Below are 9,574 nucleotides of genomic sequence, written 5' to 3'. Positions count from 1 at the left end.
TTTATTATTATTATAATGATGATGTGTTATTGAGTCATACCCCCAATCCTTTGCCATCCTCCAATCTTTGTTATGCTTAAGCCATGATGTTGATCCCATTTACTCATTGAAGATCTGCATTAGCACTGCGTCATTCATTCAGCATCCATTTTGTCCATCAGACATCTGCCTGCCCATCATATCATAATAGGCTCCTAAGGTCAAAAACAATTTGAAACTTTTTCTTTTTCCCAATACACGCCTTCTCCCCTGGACCCACCTTCTTTTGGGGCATTGTATACTGTTTTTGTCCTTGTTATGTGCTGTCAAGTCCACTGTGATAGCAACTCCATGAGTTCTGAACCTTGCGATATCCTTTGCCATCCTCTCAAAGCCCCTCTCCATACTCAAAGCCCATTGCTGCAGTCACTGTCTCAGTCCATCTCTTCAAAGGTTGTGTTCTGGTTCCCCAGTGGTCCTGTGGAACTGTCACTTGCTTCAGCAGTATTTGGAGGGAACAGATCCAGCGACTCCCCATCTCCAACCTCTGACTACCCTCCAACTTCATCTTCAGGTGTAACTCTGAGACCATCTTCTTAGCCATCTCCTGTTTTTGGGAGCAACTAACACCATTTTTAAATTAGCCCCTAATCCTTAACAAACTATGAGCTCTCAGATCTTAGGAAATATTCCACTGAAGTCCAACATCAATCACATGGTCAACCTGTACATGGGGGCTTTTATGCCTCCCTCTCTCGGTTTTCATTTTAACTGCAACGATGTGGCCTTGGAAGGTATGGGACACTTCTAAGAGTTAGTAAAGGAGAAGCGTGAGGGTGTGGGATGTCTCATGAAGCTACAAAACCAGTGCCACCGCGTCCATGTCCTCTTCCAAGAGACACAGAAGCCATCCTCAGATGAGTTGGGTAAAACCCTGGACACCATGGAAGCAGTACTGGCTGTGGAGAAGAACCTGAACCAGGCCCTTCTGGATCTGCACGCCGTGGGTTCTACCCATACAAACCCCTATCTCTGTGACTTTCTGGAGAACCACTTCCTCGATGAGGAAGTGAAACTGCTTAAGAAGATGGGTGACCATCTGACCAACATTAGAAGACTGGGCGGTCCCCAATCTGGGCTGGGCGAGTATTTCAAGAGACTCACCCTCAAACCCGACTAGGGGCCTGGGGGTAGGGGGTCTTCCAGAGGGGACCTCTGCATCCACATGCAATCAGCAGCAAGCTTCTCTTTCTCACCCTGGAGTAGAATCTTATACCCCCAGAAGCCCCTAGCCCAAGCTTTTGACCAAATGAAAACAATGAAACTTTATGCGGTAGCTAAAAAAAAAGAAAAGAAAAGAAAAGAAAAAACAGTGTTCTCATTTGCTTATGTACCCTTCCCAGAATAATTTATCTTTCCAAGAACTGGTGCCTCCTGGTAAATTGCCCAAAGTTACACTATCCTTGCCTCTAGGAAGTATGCTGGTTACACTTCTTTCAAGACATTATATATATATAATTTTTTTCCTTGTCTTTTCCAGTTTGCTCTTTTGACAGTCCATGGGATATTCAGTACTCTTTTCCAACACCACAATTCTGAATTATCCATTCTTCTTTAGTCATCCTTAGTCATTGTACAACTTTCAGATGCATAGGAAACAGTTGAAAAATTCCATGACTTAAATTAGGTTCACCTTCATTTTTAAATCTGACATCCTTACTCTTTAGATTTCAGAGACTTCCTTGACAGATTTTTGTCAGTGCAAGACATCTTCTGATTTGTTGTTTGTTGTTACGATGAGGTTGATTGTAGATCCAAGTAAAGGGAGATCGTTGACAATTTCAACCTTTTATCCATCTATCGTGATATTGCCTGCAGGTCTCATAGACAGGATTTCTGTTTTCTTAAATTGAGAGATAAACCATGTTGAAGTCTTTGGTCCTCTACAGCAAATGCTTCGAGTTCTCTTCGCTTTCTGCAATCAAGATGGATAATAATGCAGGTTGTTGATACGCTTTTCTCCAATTCTCATGCTGCATTCTTGTTCATATGGATACTTGGAAATCCCAGAGAGGCAGTAACTGTCTCTTGACACTGGCCATCTGTGATGGGGTAATCTAGCATCCCTTGGACTAACAAAGGCACAATTTCTAGCTAGGTAGAATAGCCTAGGCTATTCTGAGGCCAGCAGGAACTCTGTCCTAGACTGGGTGTCCTACCCTTTTGACACATCCTAGTTATATATTAGACCAGAAGAGGTGCTGCTCATGACTTGGCTTATATCTAGGGGCTTCCGGCACCACGCAGATGAGCACAAACTTACCTGAATGGGCACCCTAACTCCCCTCTTCTGTTGTGCTCTAGATGCACTCTCCCAGGCCTGAGAGTTTGTTTCCTATTTCTCATAGCATGCATGTTTATTTTATTTTATAATATTTGTATGATTGTTTTATATATTGCTTTTCTGGATATAGCATTCACTTTCAGTTGGTTGTATTCTGATAACTTATTTGCTGCTGTGATGCTGTAAACTATGCCACCAGTAGTTCAATTTCCAACAGAATCACCCATCGTGGGCAGGTTTTAGCAGAACTTTCAGACTGAGACAAAGAACCAGGCTTAGTTATTCATTGTACAATGTGGTGGTGGTGGTGGTGGTGGTGGTGTACCATCAAGTTGGAACCAACTCACAGCTGAACCTCCAGTGGGTTTTCTTAGGCAGTAAATCACATGGGGAGAGATTGCTCATCTATCTCCCTTAAAGCAGCTGGTGAATTCAAACTATGTAACTTATTGTAAACTATTGTTGTAGTTGTTGTTGTTGATTTCCTTCAGGTCGAGAACAACTCATAGCGACTCTATGAACAAAAGGCCTGAAGCCTTTCTATAAGTATTCATATTGATCAAAGTTCATAGAGTTTCCGGAGGCATGTTGTTTACAAAGTGGATTCCATTCCTGCTTCTAATATTGTACAATAGTCCCTCCTTAAAATACTTTTTTTCTTTTAAGTTCTAGGGCAAGAGCTTTCTGTTTTCCTTCAGCTTTAATCATGTTCATTCCTTCTCAGTTTTCCTTGTGGGATATGACTTCTTTGTCCACCCATTGAGTGGGAGTCAACTTATAGCTGACCTTCCAGTGGTTTTGAGAGGCTGTAAATGGCATAGGAGGAGATTGCCCATCTTTCTCCTTCAGAGCTGCTGACAGATTCCATGCCCATCTTTCTCCTTCAGAGCTGCTGACAGATTCCAACCACCAGAGAGATTCTGTATATGGGTGAGCAGCTCAGCTCTCTATGCACTGTGCCACCAGAGTTCCTGTTCTGTAATCTTTCTGTTGTTCTTGTTAGGTCCCATTGAGTCAAGTACAACTCATAGCCTATGAACTGATCTGAATCTTGCCCTATCCTGTGCCATCCTAACCATCTCTGATATACTTGAGCCTATTGCTGCAGTCACTGTGTCAGTCCATCCCAATGAGCATCTTCCTCTCTTTTGCTGACTCCCCACCCTTCCAAACATAATATCCTTTTCCAAGGAATACCCTCTCCTAGCAACATGTCCAAAGAATGAGAGATGAAGCTTTGTCATCCTTTCCTCCAAGGAAGACTTCTACTGCACCCTTTCCAAGACACGCCTGTTCATTTTTTTGGGCAGTCCATGAGATATTTAGTACTCTTCTCAAACACCACAAATCAAAGACATCATTTTCTCTTTCATCCTTATCCATTGCTCAGCTTTCAGATATATAGCAAAAAAGACCATAGCTGAATTGGGCATACCTTAGTCTTCAAACTGGCATCATAGCTCTTCAATATTTTGAAGAAGTCCTTCATGGTAGACTTGCCCAAAGCTATACATGTCTTTATTTCCTGACTGCTGATACCAAGGGTGTTGATTGTGCATCCAGTCAAAACAAAATCAGTAACTGGTGAATTCAAACTGCCTTGGAATTGAAAGCACAACTCCTTGGTACTGAACCACCAGAGCTCTCTAACCCAGATAGATACTTTAGAACAAAACTGTCCACAAACTATTCAATAATTTGAGCCAATAATCCCAAGAAGGAATTTTTCCACCCAGAAGGATTTTTTAAGCTGTGTTTAACTATCTGTCTTTTAGCTGTAAAATTCTGTTCAAGCCAGAAATTCAAGCTGGATTCAGAAGACGTTGTGTAATAAGGGATATGATTGTTGATGTCAGGTGGATCTGGGCTGAAAGCAGAGAATACCAGAAGGATGTCTATCTGTGTTTTATTTACTATGCAAAAGCATTTGACTGTAGATTATAACAAATTACGGGTAATAATGAGAAGAATGAAAATGGCCAAATACTTAATTGTGCTTATGTTAAACCTTCATATACACCAAGAGCCTGTTGTCTGAATCAAATAAGGGAACACTGCATGGTTTAAAATCAGGAAAGGTGTATGTCAGTATTGTGTCCTTTCTCCATATCTGTTCAATCTGTATGCTGAAAAAAATCATTCAAGGAGCTGGACTATATAAAGAAGAGTGTGGCACCAGGATTGTTGGAAGACTCATTTAATAATCTACTTTATGCATATGACACAACCTTGCTTGCAGACAGCGAAGAATATGTAAGCACTTAGTGAAGAAAATAGAAGATTGTTGTTGATATGTGCCATCAAGTCACCTGTGATCCCTAACGACCCTAAGTACAGCAACTCTGAACCCAGCCTTCTCCTGAGCCAGTCTTTCTAATCCTGACACACCAGTCCCCACTGCCCCAGTTACTGTATCAATCCATCTCATCCGGGGTCTTCCTCTTCTACACTGTCACTCCCTCCCTCTGAGCGTGATGTCCTCGGTCGCTCCTGGCCACGTACCCAACGTATGTGAGATGGAGCTTCAAAATCCTAGCCTTCAAGGAGATACTTAGTTTCACCCTCTCCAAGACAGACTTACTTGCTTTCTTGCCAATCAATTGTATGTTCAAGCCTCTTCTCCAGCACCACAATTTGAAGGTGTTGATTCTTCTTTTGTCATCTTTAGTCATTGTTCAGCTCTCTGATGTAATTGTGGAGACCAATTAACCTGGATTAGGCACACCTTAGTTTCTAGACTGACATAGTTGCTTTTCAGTACTTTGGAGAGGTCCTTGACATAAAATTTTCTCAGTGTGATTCGTCTTTTGATTTCCTGACTGCTGGTGTTAAAAGTATTGATTGTGGATTCAAGCAAGCTATAATTGTTAACAAGCTCAATCTCCTCTCCATCTATTATGGCGCTGACAATTGGCCCAGTGGTGAGAGAGAATCTTTGTCTTCTTGATATTGAGCTTCAATCCATATTGAAACTACAGTCCTTGACCTTCTGCAGCAAGAACTTCAAGTCCTCTTTAGTTTCAGCAAGCAAGGTTGTGTCACCTACATAACGTGGGTTGTTGATGAGTCTTCCTCCAATTCTGAAGCCACATTCCTCCTCTTAAAGCCCTGCTTCCCAAATAATCTGTTCTGCAAAGATATTGAAAAGGTATGGAAACAGAATACATCCTTGATGCACTCTTTTCCTAATTTTTAATCATGCAGTGTTTCTCTGCTCTGTTCTGAGGACAAATGTAGGTTTCACATAAGCACAATTAAGTGCTTTGGGATTCCCATTTTCCTCAAGGTTATCCACAATCTATCGTGATCACACAGTCAAATGCCTTTGCAATGAAAAACAGATAGACATTTCTCTGGTACTCCTTGCTTTCTGCCAAGATCTATCTAACATTGGCAATAATGTCTCTAGTGCCACAATCTCTTCTAAGCCCAGCTTGTGTTTCTGGTAGTTCTCTGTCAATGTACTGTTTCAGTAATTTCTGAATAGTCTTAGCAGTATTTTGCTAGAGTGTGATATTAGTGATATTGTTCAATAATTTCCACACTCTGTTGGGTGACCTTTTTGTGGAATAGGAATGAATATGGGTCTCTTCCAGTCAGTTGGCCAAGTGGTTGTCCTCTAGATTTCTTGGTACAACTTGGTGAGCACATCCATGGCAGCATCCATTTCTTGAAATACATCAATTGGTATTCCATCAATTCCTGGAGCTTTATTTTTCTGCCAAGTTCTTAAGAGCAGCCTGGACTTCCTCCTTCATCACGATAGCCTCTTGATCATATGTTGTTTCTAAATTCTTCTGTGTCAGCCAATTCTCTCTGATGCAATGACTCTGTATACCCTTTCTGTCTTCTTTTAATGCTTCCTGAATCATTCAATATTCTGCCCATAACATCCTTAAGCACTGCAACTAGTGGCTTGAATTTATTCTTTAGTTCCATTGTTGTTGTTGTTAAGTGCCATTGAGTTGTAAATAACTCATAGCGACCCTATGAATTAAAGACCTGAACACTTGTATAAATTTCATCATTTCCCCAAGTTCATAGAGTTTCTGGAGGCAAGCTATTTTGGAAGTGGATGCCACTTGGCCCTTTTGATTTTCTGATTACAGCTCCTTGCACATTTCATTACAATACTTTGCCTTGTTTTCCAAAGCTGCCCTTTGAAGTCTTTTCAGTTCCTTCAATTTGGGCTATATCTCAACAATAAGAAAATAAAAATTTTCACAACTGGCAACACCATGATAGACAGAGAAAAGGTTGAAGTTGTCAACAACTTCATTTTACTTGGATCCACATGATTAACACTTAGGGGTAGTAGAAGTCAAGAAATCAAAAGATGTGTTCCATTAGGGAAATCTGCTGTAAAGAGCAGGGTTGTCAATTTAAAGACTAAGGTGTACCCAATCCATGGCAAAGTATTTGCAATTGCCTTCTATGTGTGTCTTAAAGTTAGACCGTGAATAAGAATGACAGAAGAATTTATGTCTTTGAGTGGTGGTGGTGTTGACTAGTATTGACTATACCATGGACTGCCAAAAGAACAAACAACTCTAACTTTGAAGGAAATTCAGCCAGAGTGTTTTTTACAGGCCAGGATGGTGAAACTTCAGGCATATTTTCAGTCCTTGGAGAAAGACATGCTGAGAAAGGTAGAAGATCAGCAAAAGAGAAGACACCCCCCCTTCCCCCCGGCTAGGGAAGACAAGTCAAAGTATTATAATGAAATGTGCAAGCAGCTGGACTTATTTGGCATTTCTTAAGCTAAAAAACAAATTCAAGCTGTGAGTTGCAATGCTTAAGGATGCTATGGCTTAATATGTAGTTAATTCCATGTATAAATTCCATATGATGTTTCTTTTACATAAAACTTTTCAAGTTCTTCCTCTGTTCAGATATTAGATAAATATTTGCTTATATTTTCTTCTGGGGGGGGGAAGAGAAGACCCTCAGTGAGATGGATTGACACAGTAACTATGACAATGGGTTCAAGCATTTCATATACGGTGAGTATGATGCAGTATATGGTTCAGTCTGTTGTTCATAGGGCCTCTAGGAATTGTGGCAACTTGATAGCACTTTGTAATGAGAACATAAGTAATTAAATATCTAGCTATAGTGAAATGAATAAACATTATATACTAACAAACGTCTGCATACAATTTGTATGTTGTTAATGTAATTTAAATATATGGACCTGTGGGATATTAGGGAGCTCTGCTGATTTAGTTTACAGTGAGTTGTGCTGCTAGCGCAACAGCCACATTTCCCCAATAGTTTGAATTCATCATTGGTTCCATGGGAGAGAGATGGGCAATTCCTCACTGTTGAGATGTCCAGCCTCAGAAACCCAATGGAGGGTCACTATGTGTCAAAACCAACTTAAATGCAGTGAGTTTTTGAGTTGTTGTTGTTGTTGTTGTAATGTGCCGTTGAGTCACTTACGACTCATAACAACCCTGTGGACAACAGCCCAAAACTCTGCTCTGTCCTATGCCAATTGCACTACCTCTGACACACCCATCCCAATTACCCCAGTCACTGAATCAATCCACCTCATAGAGGGTCTTCCCCTTCTCCGCTGTCCCTCCACCCTCCCAAGCATGATGTCCCTCTCCAAGGACCTGTCCCTCCGTACAACATGTCCAATATATTAATAATATTGAATATATTAATAATATCAAGTGAAAACTGATAAGCACAAGTAGATAATGATTAATTGATGCATAATATAATACTTACTTCAAAAACATACGATAGAGCAAAACATGCGGAGTATAAGAACAGATAATGGCACCTGAGGCTGAGCCCTCATAATGGGAAACACAACTGAGGAGGAACAATTGTAAGAGGACACTAATGATTGGAAAGTGGAATGTGAGAAGCATGAATGTAAGAAAATTAGAGATTGTTAAGAAAGAAATGGAATGCAGAAACATTGACATAGTAGGCATTGGCAAAATGAGATGGATGGGCATAGGACCTTTTGAGTCAATCATATGGGCTACTAAACTAGAAATGAAAAGGTGAGGAAAAATGGGGTCGCATTCATAGTTAAAAAGGTCATTTCTAGACAATACTGTCAGCAACAGTATAATATCCATGTACATGCATACAATGAAGACTGGTTAATAACACTATCAATCAGATATATGCACCAACAACCAGAGCCAAAGAGAAGGAAATAGACGATTTCCATCAACTTTGTCAGTCAGAAATTGATCAAACATGCAATGAAAATGCATTAATAATAATAGGTGACTGGAATGAAAAAATTGGGAGCAGGGAATAAGAATCAGTATGACGAAAGTATGGACTTGGTGGCAGAAATGAGGCTGGAGATAGAATGATAGAATTTTGTATTATCAGTGATTTATTCATTGCAAATACCTTTTATAAGAAACAAACAGTTACCATACATCATCATGAAGAAAGCAAAAGGTCATTACAAAAACAGAGGAGAAAGAAAAAACCAAAATGGATGTCAGAAGAGTCTAAAGATTGCACTGAAATGTCGAGAGCCAAATCTGAAGGAAAACATGTCCAAGTGAAAGAGCTGAAGAGGCGGTTTCAAAGGGCAGCTTGGGAGGACAAAGCAAAGCATTATAATGGAATGTGCAGAGAGCTGGAATTGGAGAATAAAAAGGGAAGAACTCACTCTGCATTTCTCAAGCTTAAAGAGCTGAAAGATAAATTTAGGCCTCATGTTGCAATGTTAAAAGATGCTATAGGCAATGTATTGAATGACCCAGAAAGCATCAAAAGAAGATGGAGGGACTGCACAGTCACTGCAGCAGAATGAATTGACACTGAAAAATTCCAGGAAGTATCATATGAACAGGAGCCAATGGTAATGAAAGATGAAGTAGAAACTGCATTGAAGGCATTGGCAAAAAATAAGGCCCCAGGAATCGATGGGATACCAATTGTTTCAATTAACAGATTCAGCCTTGAATGAACTCACCAGCTTATGCCAAGAAATTTGTACGACGGCAGTCTGGCCAATGGAATGGAAGAGATACAGATTTGTTCCTGTTCCCAAGAAGGATGATCCAATTGAATGTGGAAATTATTGAACAAGATGAGATGGATTGATATAGTGACTGGAACAATGGGAGTTGGTGAGTCAGAATGAGTGAGACTGGCTCATGACAGGGAAGGGTTCAGAGCTACTGTACATATAGGGTCACTATGCATCGCAGGTAACTCAACCAATAACATTCTATGACAGGTTTGTAAGCAGGAGTGGCATCC

At 40.4% G+C, this 9,574-nt stretch overlaps 1 pseudogene; it reads left to right on the top strand.

The window, feature by feature from the left end:
- Window positions 1-643: 643 nt before the first annotated feature.
- On the top strand, window positions 644-1,159 carry LOC102869283 (annotated as a pseudogene).
- Window positions 1,160-9,574: the final 8,415 nt, after the last annotated feature.

This window comes from Elephantulus edwardii, unplaced genomic scaffold, assembly GCF_000299155.1.
Source record: "Elephantulus edwardii isolate Elephantulus edwardi_28Jun2011 unplaced genomic scaffold, EleEdw1.0 scaffold00038, whole genome shotgun sequence".
In the NCBI taxonomy this organism is placed as follows: Eukaryota; Metazoa; Chordata; class Mammalia; order Macroscelidea; family Macroscelididae; genus Elephantulus; species Elephantulus edwardii.
The sequence above is the reverse complement of the archived record's forward strand: the minus strand, read 5'-3'. Positions and strand labels throughout refer to the sequence as shown.